Consider the following 12,722-nt stretch of genomic DNA (forward strand, 5'->3'; position numbering starts at 1 on the left):
GCAAGAGAGAGCTTGGAAGGGCTAATAGTGAGACCAGCGGTACGAAGACGAGAGAGGACTTCAGTAAGATGAAGGATATGGGAATCAAAATCAGGAGAAAAGATCAACAAATCGTCGACATACGGATAAAGATATTTATATTTAATGTCCGAAAAAAGAGGGTCAACAAGGCGTTGCATGACTTGGGATCCAACATTAAGACCGAAAGGCAACTTAGTAAATTGATAGAGGCCATTAGGTGTAATAAAGGCAGTAAGTTTGGAACTAGCCGCATCTAAGGGAATTTGGTGAAAGGCAGAGTTACAATCAAAGATAGAAAAATATTTGGCATTAGCAAAAAACTGAAAAGCGTTTTGCAACTTAGGGAGAGGATAAGGATCATATTGAATCCTACTGTTGAGATGACGGTAATCAACGACAAAACGCGTAGAATTATCAGGCTTATTGACCAGAAAGGCAGGGGAAGCATAATTTGAAGTAGAAGGGATAATGGTGCCATCAGCTAGCATTTGAGGTATGTGCTGCTCCAAAAATTGCATACGAGGTGGACTAAGATGATAAGGGGATGATCTGACGGGAGAGTGGTCCAAAAGATCGATATGGGCCTCATAATTGCGGACAATACCAAGCTGTTCCGTGACGACGTCAGAAAATTTATCAAGAAGTGAGGTTAAGACGTCCTGCTGAGACTGGGTAACGTAAATATGCGAGTTAGAGAGACGAAATGAAGTAGGGTAATCAGAAGGATTGATCAAAGGAATAGTAGTCACAGTAGAGAAATGGAAGAAGTGTAAGTGTGGAGAATGAGACCAGTATGTGAAAAAAAATCATAACCAAGTATAAGAGGAATAGGGAGATCCTGAGCGACATAAAAGGGAAAAGACCGAGAAAATTTAGAAATCTTTACTGTAAGAATAAGCTGACCAAGAATATTTAAGAGGTGACGTGAGATAGAAGTACATAAGAAATCTGAAAAACGTAATTGAAGATGGGGACTGAATTGCAGTAGCTGTTGGAAAAAAGAAGAACTGAGAAGTGAAATAGAAGACCCAGAATCTAACAAGGCGAGGGAAGGAACATTCTGAAGTAGGGCAGAATGTAAGCAGATGGAGTTAAGCACGCAACAGCAGGTGGCAGATTTTTCCCAAAAGACCGAATGCTGCCTACATACGGCGGGAGGGAGCGTTTCCCGAACGTGGAGTCGGACAATTGCGAGCGATGTGACCTCGGCCTTGACAGCGAAAACAAGAGAGAGTGGAAGCGGGTGGAGGGGGAGGAGAAGGAGAGGGAGAAGAAGAGGGAGGTGGAGTAGGAAAGGTAGGAGGAGGAGGGGGAACAGAAGCATAATATGAAGCATTGCTGTAAGAATTGAAGGTATCCATTTGAGCAAGATGATAAAGATGAGAAATAGAAGTGGGTGGAGAAAAGGGGTTAATTAATAGCCGAAATGGAGGGGCAGCATAAAAAAGAAAGAGTGAAATGATTTCTTGAGGATATTCAGAGATAGCAAGAACGTCAGCAAAATGATGAGAGAATCCAAAAAGTCATAAGTGGTTTCCTCAGGGCGTTGATGACGACGTAAGAAAACAAAACTTAACTGTCGGCGAATTTCATAGGGAAGAAAATAATTGTGCACAATAGAACGAAATTGAATCCAATCATGGCAATCAGACATATGTTGTAACAAAGAATTGCTAAAATGACCAGTAGTTTTAGAATACAGAAGTGAAAGTAGTGTAGAAAATGGGGCCAAGTTCAATTTTAAAAATTTCCGAGCAGCAAACAACCAGAGTGTGAGCACTTGTGGATGCGTGGAAGTGAGTTGGGGAACTAAGTTTAGAGATTTCTTAATAAGATGAAAATTAATAGGGTCTGAATGAGAGGAGGTAGAAAAAGGATTAGGAGATTCATACAAAAAATTGTGGAGACGGAGTAGGCGGTGGTGTAGGCTGAGGCGGGGAAGCATGAGAGAAAGGTTGGAAAGGCGGAGGGGGAGGGGGAGGCGGAGGGGGAGGGGGAGGGGGCGATTGACATAACGAAAGTTTAGCAGGCGGGAAAAAAGCCGTATAGTCAAGAGAGTGTGCATTCGGTGGTGCAGAATGTTCAAAAGATAAGTCAGAAGACGGCGTAGACTCCGTAGAAGAAGAGGAACTAGCGGAAAGTAAATTATAAGTAAGAAAAGGGTTTGGAGCGGAAAAATTAAAGGGAGTGAAAGAAGTAGAAGAAGTGTCGGATTGATAAGGAGAAAGATTGACGGAAAAGTAAGCCATAATAAGAAAACAAGCAAAAGGCCAAAGAGTGTAGAAAAGAAGAGACGGGAATCGAACCTGAGTTAGTCTGCTACCATACCATGTAGTGAGGGAGGACCTCTGCTATCATACTATAATATAGCGCTACCATAACAGTCGGGGTGGTAGCGTGTTTAGACAAAAGTACAAGTAACGATAAATAATCAGAAGTACGCAGAGGAATATGCAAAGATAAATGGCGATACAGTAGAGAGAAAGTATATGTTTTGAAAACATAAGGCAGAAGTTCAATTCTTCTATAAACTTTACTAAATAGAATACATTAAATAAGTATTGAAAACATAAAAACCTTTAATCCTAAAAAAAATTGGATATGCAGTTCATCTGATCAACTTTGGTTAAGTTAATTTTCCTTTGTGTATGTGTAAAGGCAAATTAACCGTACCGCACTGAAGGAATGTAGGTTTGCATGACGTATCTTTAAACTCCTAGAGTGTAATGAATTTAAGGTTAATTTTTCAAGGTCCATTATTAAATGAAGTACCGTACCTCAACGAATTTTCGATCGAAGTAAAACACAACGACATTTCGAAACGCTATGACTATAAATTAAGTCTTCCTTTTCCACCGTTGTAGAAAATTTTCAGCATTGTAGTTAAGAACTTCCTTGTGATGGTCAGCCATTTTTCAGGTGATGGATCAGTATTCGCCCGGATGACAACATTAAAATTAAATAATTCTGGTTTGAAATACATTTAAATTGTTTTGCGCCCACGAGACCGTCAGTACGTTCATTTGCATCATCATTACACCGAAAGCACTCAATTTCTTGTGGGTTACGTCTTTATTCGGCATCAGCAAAAGGCTGTGGCAACCCAATAAACCCTACGTAACTCTGAAAGTTGACTGTCAGCATTGTACACCCAGACCTCATTAAGATTCAGGTCTGTAAGAAGGTATTGCACCCATCTGATCGAGCCGGTGAAGAGTGCAGTATGGACATCATGAAATGAGCGATTGGAGGGAAGAGGATTTATCGAGAAAGGGAAGGTTCAGTGAGGTGAAGGACTAGCAAACTGGTGAATGGATAGTATTCTTTTCCTTAATCCCGAGATTAAAAAGTCCATATCCAGATGGTCCAAAACATTTAGCTCTTTACTGAGAGTTCATTCGTCAATATGTCCCCTCATGGGAAGCTTTCTGATGTGTGAGGGAGTGAGCAAGGACTGACAATACGGTTAGAAGTGTCATATGACGACCACGTACCATCCTAATGAACTACTGGTCACTTCGTGTGGGCACTTCAGTGCTGTATGAATAACTATATGAGTTAGCTTAATATTTTAATATTTATGATATATATTTGTACAGAATGAACATGCATACATACATTATCATAATAGACTGTTATGCCTTTCAGCGTTTAGTCTGCAAGCCTCTGTGAATTTACTAAAGGTCGCCACAATCCTCTATTTGCAACTAGTGTTGCGGCTCCATTTACTTTTATACCTCTTATCTTTAAATCGTTAGAAACTGAGTCTAACCATCAACATCATGGTCTCCCTCTACTTCTCTTACCGTCCAGAACAGAGTCCATCAATCTCCTAGGTAACCTATCCTCCTCCATTCGCCTCACATAACCCAACACCAAGCTGGTTTATGCGTACAGCTTCATCCATCGAGTTCATTCTTAAATTAGCCTTTATCTCCTCGTTCCGAGTACCCTCCTGCCATTGTTCCCACCTGTTTGTACCATCAATCATTCCCGCCACTTTCATGTCTGTTACTTCTAACTTATCAATAAAATATCCTGAGTCCACCCAGCTTTCGCTCCCATAAAGCAAAGTTGGCCTGAAAACAGACCGATGTAAAGATAGTTTATTCTGGGAGCTGACTTCCTTCTTACAGAATACTGTTGATCGCAACTGCGAGCTCACTGCATTGGCTTTGCTCCACCTTGATTCAATCTCACTTATTATATTACCATCCTGGGAGAACACACAGCCTAAATACCTTAAATTATCGACCTGTTCAGGTTTTTTATCACCTATCTGACATTCAATTCTGTTGAATTTCTTACCTATTGACATGAATTTAGTCTTCGAAGGGCTAATTTTCATACCATACTCATTGCACCTATTTTCAAGTTCCAAGATATTTGACTGCAGGCTTTCGGCACAATCTGCCATTAAGACCATGTCGTCAGCATAGGCCAGACTGCTTACCAAATTTCCACCTAACTGAATCCATCCCTGCAATTTTATACCTTTCAGCAGATGATCCATGTAAACTACGAACAGCAAAGGTGAAAGATTACAGCCTTGTCTAACCCCTGTAAGTACCCTGAACCAAGAACTCATTCTACCATCAACTCTGACTGAAGCCCAATTGTCAACATAAATGCCTTTGATTGATTTTAATAACCTACCTTCAATTCCATAGTCCTCCACTATGGCGAACATCTTTTCCCTCGGTACCCTGTCATATGCTTTCTCTAGATCTACGAAACATAAACACAACTGCCTATTCCTCTCGTAGCATTTTTCAATCACCTGGCGCATACTAAAATTCTGATCCTGGCAGCCCCGCTGCGGTCTGAAACCACACTGGTTTTCATCCAACTTCCTCTGAACGACTGATCGCACCCTCCCTTCCAAGATGCCAGTGAATACTTTGCCTGGTATACTAATCAATGAGATCCTCGATAGTTGTTATAATCCTTCCTGTTCCCTAGCGTATAGATAGGTGCAATTACTGCTTTTGTCCAATCCGAAGGTACTTTACCAGTACTCCATGCTAACCTTACTATTCTATGAAGCCATTTCATCCCTGCCTTCCCACAGAATGTATGCCTTGTATAATGATCTACATCATACTACACTTTCATCCCTTCTCTAATAATAATAATAATAATAATAATAATAATAATAATAATAATAATAATAATAATAATAATAATAATAATAATAATAATAATAATAATAATAATAATAATAATAATAATAATAATTTATTGTTTATTTAATCCGTTTTCCCTCCAGGTTTGGTATTTACTGCGGACTCAGAGAAAGATCCCACCTCTACCTTCTCCAGGGCAGTTACTTTTAGTGTGAAGACACGTGGTCGGGCATACAACTAGTAGGAGGACCAGTACCTCGCCCAGGTGGCCACACCTGCAATGCTGCTCAGGGGCCTTGTGAAGGATGAGAAGTTTGGAGAGGATGGGCAAGGATCGGGGAAGGAAGCGGTCGTGACATTAAGTTAGTTACCAGCCCGGGATTTGCCTGGAGGAGAATTTGGAAGACATGGAAAACCACTTCGAGGATAACTGAGGAGGTAATCCAACCGCAGTCTACTCAAGTGACCTCCCGAGACTACGTGGAGCCCGTTACAGCACTTGTACAACTTTTAAAATTTCGTGGTAGAGCCAGGTATCGAACCAGGGCCTCCGGGTGCGGCAGCTAGTCACACTAACACTACACCACAGAGGCGGACACTAATAATTTGATTGGTTTTATGTCCCACTAACTACATTTTTATGGTTTTCGTAGATACCGAGGTGCCAACATTTTGTCCCGCGGGAGTGAATCGTATCTGCCCCGTTGCGCTCAGATCAGTGCTCTATCACCTAGGGTACTCAGCCCGGCATCTCACACAATCCTTAACTCACGCAGTGTTTGTAGGGAATTCGTGCTGTATTTGTTAATGCTCACAGCAAAGCTAATCTGAAACTGTGGAAATGGTTGTCTTTACCCGTTTACCACAAATGTAAATTGAGGTATTATTTCGATTGGAAGAGCTAGTGAAACTCACTTGGTTTACTGGAAGCGATTCGATCTGTCGCAAATAAGCAATTAGCTGCCAACAGTCCCTGCAGTGTATGCGGCTGGACAAGTTGACCATGCAGTGCTGCCCCAGCCTCAGCTAAATTACAACTCTATACTTATTCGATTGTCCTCCATCGAACAAATGTGATAATTGTGAATTACAAATTCACAATTTTCATGCGCATTGAAACATGGGGGAACGTCCCTTTAGGGGTGCCTTCAACAAAATAAACTGATGTTGATGAATATTCATGACTATTACTGTAATTCTGTCCTCCTCCGTAACGTAATGGTTAGCGCTTTGAGCAACCGTCCTCGGTAGCCCAGAATCGATTCCCGGTACTGCCAGATATTTATGAATAGCCGAAGGGCTGGTATGTGGTTAAAACTGTACATGCAGCCCACCTCCATTGGGGTGCCTGAAAAGAACAACACCTCGTTGGGACGAAGACACGAATTTTCTTTGTTTAATAATAATAATGTTATTGTTTTACGTCCCTCACCTACTTTTATGGTTTTCGGAGACACCTAGGTGCCGGAATTTTGTCCCGCAGGAGTTCGTTTACGTGCCAGTAAGTCGACCGACACGAGGCTGTCGTATTTGAGCACCTTCAGCCAGGATCGAACCTGCCCAGTTTACTTTCTTTACTCGGGACTGTAACTTCTTATGTATTCGTTGACAGATCCACAATATACCTATGGGAACGAGTAAGTTCCGTAAGATGGTCGTAAGGATAATCGTATTAAAAGTAGGCATAATAATAATAATAATAATAATAATAATAAACCGAACGAATTGGCCATGTGGTTAGGAAGGCGTAGGTATGAGTTTCCTTTCGAATCCCACCATCGGCAGCCCTGCAGATATTTTCCCTTGGTCTGCCATTTTCACACGAACCTTAATTAATGCCACGGCCGCTACTTTTACAATCCTAGCCTTTTCACATCCTTGCGACTCTGAAAACCTTTAGTGTATTAGTGCGACGGTTACCTACTAGCAAAAAAACGTTAGTAAACAAAATAAAATATTTCTTGCTTTCTTTCTTAATCCGTTTACGCTCAAGCGTTGATTTTTACCTTGGACTCAGCGAGGGATCTCACCGCTACCGTCACAAGGGCAGTGCCCTGGAGCAAGAGACTTTTGGTCGATGGGATACAACAGGAGAGGAGGACCAGCACCTCGTCCAGGCGGCCTCACCTGCTCTTCTGTGCAGCGGCCTTGTGGGGGGATGGGAAGATGGGGTGGGATATACAGGGAAGAGGGAAGGAAGCAGCTGTGGTCTTAAGTTAGGTACCATTCCGGTATTTGCCCGGAGAAGAAATGGGAAACCTCGTAAGACAACTTCGAGAATGCCGGAGGTGCGAATCGAACACCTCTTTACTTAGTTGACCTACCCGAGGCTGAGTAAAAACCGTTCCAGCCCTCGTACCACTTTTGAAATTTCGGGCGGAGGCGGACATCAAACCCGGGCCTGTCTAGGTGCCAGTTTATCACACTAACCACTACACTGGTGAGGCCGACATTCTTTGATATAAGGACCAAACTGGATTCCTATGTTATAGTACTTCATACAAGTTGGTAACGAAAGGTTTCAGAATTTTACTTCCCCTATATTTTATTCTCAAACTTTCAGAAGAGTTTCATATACAGATGGGATTGATAAACCCTTCCATAAATAAAACAGCAGCAAAGAAGACAACATAAAATATGTAAATGTAATTACTTCACGAAATCATTTCCTTAACGGGTTTGGTATTGTATTTTGTAGACAGAAGTTCTTCAAATATGCTATTTCGTTAAGCATTCGAACAAAAAGCCGAGTGAATTTTCCTTACGAAGTACGAGCACTAATTCCTCCACGAAATTTAGTATCACAGCAAATGTCATTTTTTAAGGATTAAAATAAATATATTCCGCTGTAGTTCTGGTTACGTAGTCATAAAATACCCTGTATTGTGTTTCCTTCCAAACGTTATTCCGGAAACTCCCGTTTTAATATATGTCCCTTGTAGTGAAAATATGTTTAAGGATTGGATCTTTGATTGAGTGCGTCCGACTCCTTGTGTGAATTTTCTGCGTTGATGCCTTGCGTTGAGAGGGTCCCGGGCTCGATTCTCGGCCGGTTTGGGGAATTTATTCGCTTCTAATTTATTATTCTGGCTCGCGGACCGCGTGATTGCGTTTGTTCCAAGACTCCCCTCTTCATATTCACACAATACCCAACACTACCTACGCGCAGGAGTGGTTGTATCGCTCCACATAGGGTTGGCGTCAGGAAGGCACCCGGCCGTAAAACAGGGCGAAATGAACATGTGCTACACAGTTCGCACACGCGACCCACAGGTGCGGGAAAAGCGGCAGACGAAGAAGAAGAACAAGAAGAAGCAGCTTTGATTAATTGTTAGATGTTTCTCCCTTCGTTTGACACATACAGATGGTGATCGAAACAAGTTGTCAGGCTGTGTGGCTCAGACGGAAGAACGTTTGCTTTCTGAACCCAGATCGGTGGGTTGTATCCCGCGCCAGTCCGGTGGTATTTGAAGGTCCTCTAATACCGGCCCCTCATGCCGGTAGAATTATGGGCGTATCAAAGGGATCCTGCGGACGGCAATTCCGGTACCTCGGCGTCTTCGATGAACGTTTAAGGATTTTGTCGGACCTAAAACAAAAAACTTTTATTTTCATCATCATCATCATTTGGTAGTACTTTAGGTTCTCTTACCATAGGTTCACCAATCACTCAGTTGTAAATACCATGAATGGCAGGAAGAATGAATTCTCGAACGTCGGTATGAACTGTTCCAACTAAGATTTCGATCATCTGCTATCATAGAATAACTGAGGATTGGATTCAAGAGGTCTCTCATCCAGTAAGATGTGCCCATGTTTAACTCCCTTTCCTTATTTCAAATGTACATATATAGTGTTAGGAACACTATCCCGCTACTTATCAAGAGTATGTTCTTTGTTTCCTGAAGGTGATTATGATTAGACGGCCAGATGTATATATACAGTATAAGTAAGAATTACATAACATGAATATTACATGTACTTTGTACGAAGTTACCAAGTCACACCTCTGACCAACTTAAAATAGTTTCAGTTTATTTCACTTCCCTCCTTGCTAAGTATAATTATCGTATTATTCTGAAGGCCACACAGGCATTCAGTACAGAGGCCTAATGAACACATTTTAAAGTGCACTTAAACGAAACTTACACAAATGCAATGTAATATTTTAATTCTGTAATTTTAAGTTTAATCCATCTTTATCTCGACGATGCCGAAATATAAATATTATATGCCAGAGATCTGAATCTTAATGAGGGTAATTATAGTTCAAGTTTCATTAAGATACAGGTTCTCCACCAACTAGAGTTCAGATTTTCATTATGATACAACTGTTTGACCAACAAGGTAAGAATAGCATCGCACCTGCGCTCAATGCACTAGCTTCGCACTTGTTTCCAAAATCAAATACGTCGGACACACATATTAAAATCAATACACATCAACTTCCAATATTCCACAACCACACGGCACATTCCCGCAAAATTCACTTCACCAATTGTACAATAAACAATTTGTATTTGAAATAAAGCTGGGTTATGGTAACCTTCTATCAAAGCTTTTAAAACATATGACATTGTCAAGGTCTCTGATCCACTCACGGAAAATTAGTTACCCAGCGCATGCGCTCTGCGTTCTGATCGGTAAACTAAACTGTCAAGCGACATCTCGACAGAAATTTATGAATATTTAAAAAATAGAGTTATAATTATCGTCGAGCATAAACAGTCGTATGGAACCCACCTAGAATGGTAATTAAGACACTCGTATGGAAATTATAAAACTCGCTTCCCTCGTTTCCTTTTTTTTGCTATTTGTTTTACGTCTCACCGACACAGATAGGTTTTATGGCGACGATGGAACAGCAAAGGCCTAGCAATGAAAAGGAACCGGCCGTGGCCTTAATTAAAGTACAGCCTCAGCATTTGCCTGGTGTGAAAATGGGAAACTACGGAAAACCGTCTTCAGGGCTGCTGATAGTGGGGTTCAAACCCACTATCTCCCGGATGCAAGCTCACATCTGCATGCCCATAACCGCACGGCCAACTCGCCCGGTTCGCCCGTTTTATAAACATACTCGTGTCTTAATTATTGCCATCATAGGCTTGTTGCATAATGTACTATTATGTACTTAGTACTTCTGATTTTATTGTGACAGACTCCTATCACAAGCAAATACACACTACTAGATTTAGAAGGTAGCTGTTAAACATTACCAGCTGGAATTCATACGTTTCCTACAGTATATTTGATCTTGATCTTCTCAGAGAACTCGTTCGTAACCTCGTTTCAAATTCTTACAGGTTTCGCCTGAAAAAAAACCGCCATGTGACGGCTATGTGTTGGACAAATACTGATCCGTAGCATACATCTCATTAAGAATGAGAATTCTCTGAGGAACGTTGCACGATATTGAACCTTACAACATAGATCATTACCAGCCATATTCCTAAGCAGAAATATTTTCACATGGAGGTTTTTGCAGGAGCAACAATGATATGTAAAGGGAAAGGAAAGAAGGCAGGTGCAGAAATATATTGAAATGGGAGGAGTAATATTTTGGTTACGGAATCCGTATTTAGCGCCAGGCTATGAAGTCAGGAGAACATTCATAATCCGTGTGATATCAACTTAATCTCATACCCAGTCAGGACCGAGAGATCTGAGTGGCATAGTAACTAGATTCTCATCTGGGCCAGCGCGGTTTGGATCCCGAAAATTGCATGTGAGATTTCTGAAAAAGTGCCATAGCATCTGGTTTGGATTCCGTGTAACGCTGTTGATCCCTTAGCTATGACTGCCATATTAACATTACGTTGGGCTACAAGCTTGTTTTCTAATATCTACGCTACTTACTATAAATTAACCTTGGTGTTTACAAGTAGCGGCAATTGGTTATTCCCTTACTCGCTTGGTACAATGTGGTGCTTAGCCACATGCTCAAATAACGTATGAACTCTTATGGATACATGTTGTGTGAATTTATAAAAACCTTACACTAGAACATATAGCCGAGATGATAATTTGTATTGAAAATAATTTTGTCCATAGATGTGGTCAGCAAAGCAATTCTTCTCCTGATTAAACTGGTCTCAACGTATGAGTAGATTGAAGTGTTTAAAGGGGATACACTCAACGTTTGTAACACAACCAAAAATAATGGTCGCTAGATGACTAGATGTGGACTATCCTAAAATTACTTCCTATGCTTACTAATTGTACATTTACTTCAAAACCGACGTGATTCATAGAAAAATTGGAAAAAGCAGTATCCTTCTCAATAACTGTGTATTAAATTCTCTTTAATATTATTAACTCATTATGATATCTGCGTTTTAACATTAGAAAAGGTTATTGAGATTTCATGCTATCATCGATTGTTTAACATGCTCCTCCTAGATGCCCCCATTTATAATTCCCTCTCACGCTTTTTCTTGTTCTTTCTTCCCTGCATTTCCACTTATTAATTGCACAGCTACGCAATTCCAGGAGACCAAAGATGTCGGAAAAAGCTTGATTCGTCTTGTCATAGGCAGGTGATTCAGCGTTTCGTTATCCCGTTACCACACAATAGTCGGGTGTGTGCTGATAGTGACTACTGTGCAAAATTGCATTATGCATTTAGCAATATATCCTCACTGTGTCTCGAAATACCGCTATGTGACAATGTTGTCGGAAAATACTTACACGCAGCACATGTATCACTTACAACGAAAATTCGTTGATAGAGTTCATGTTCATGTAATACTGAATCTTAGATGACAGAACCCTTCTGGTCAGAGTTCGATTCTAAAACAGATCATATAGCGGTTTTCTAGACTCCCAGTTACTTATGGACTCGCAGTCAGACAGAGCAATTTTCGTTATGTTCATCTTCCTATGCTAGCGTATAAAGGAATATGAACCTTAAATACGTTACACTGTTGGAGTGCGCAAATACACCACGCAAACATACGGTAGGGTTTCTTAATCTTTAGTCTTCGGCGTAGGAAAATGAACACAACGAAAATTGTTCTAATGGACTGCAGATACGTATGTGGCTGGGAGGAGTGACCAAAATTAAAGAAAATAATGTTTGGGAAGGTCTTTGTCAGCTACGGGGTATTGTTTCTTAAACGACAATGTGATAGATAATGGCTTTATTGTTGATGGTGTTATGGCAAAGGCACTCTTTTACACTTAACCACTAGAATAGTATATATCTACATAACTTATAATTACAAATACAAATGACACAAATAATAATTATTTATAGCAATAATAGTGAAAATAATAATAATAATAAAAATAATAATAACAATAATAATAATAATAATAATAATAATAATAATAATAATAATAACTGTGCCCTGTCAGCTTACGTAGGGGTCTGGCCCTGAATTGAGTAGGGATTAGGCATAACTCTACGTGTGACTCTGGGGCGGAGGGCCTCAACCCCGACACGGCGCGTCCCGATGGCTGATAGGGGAAGTTCCTGCAGATATGCAGGACAGGTGTGAATATGGCCAGCCAAATAAGCACCCGCGGATCAACTGAGGGAATGAGAATATGGTCAACGGCCTCGACGGCAGAAGA

This window comes from Anabrus simplex, chromosome 2 (assembly GCF_040414725.1).
Source record: "Anabrus simplex isolate iqAnaSimp1 chromosome 2, ASM4041472v1, whole genome shotgun sequence".
In the NCBI taxonomy this organism is placed as follows: Eukaryota; Metazoa; Arthropoda; class Insecta; order Orthoptera; family Tettigoniidae; genus Anabrus; species Anabrus simplex.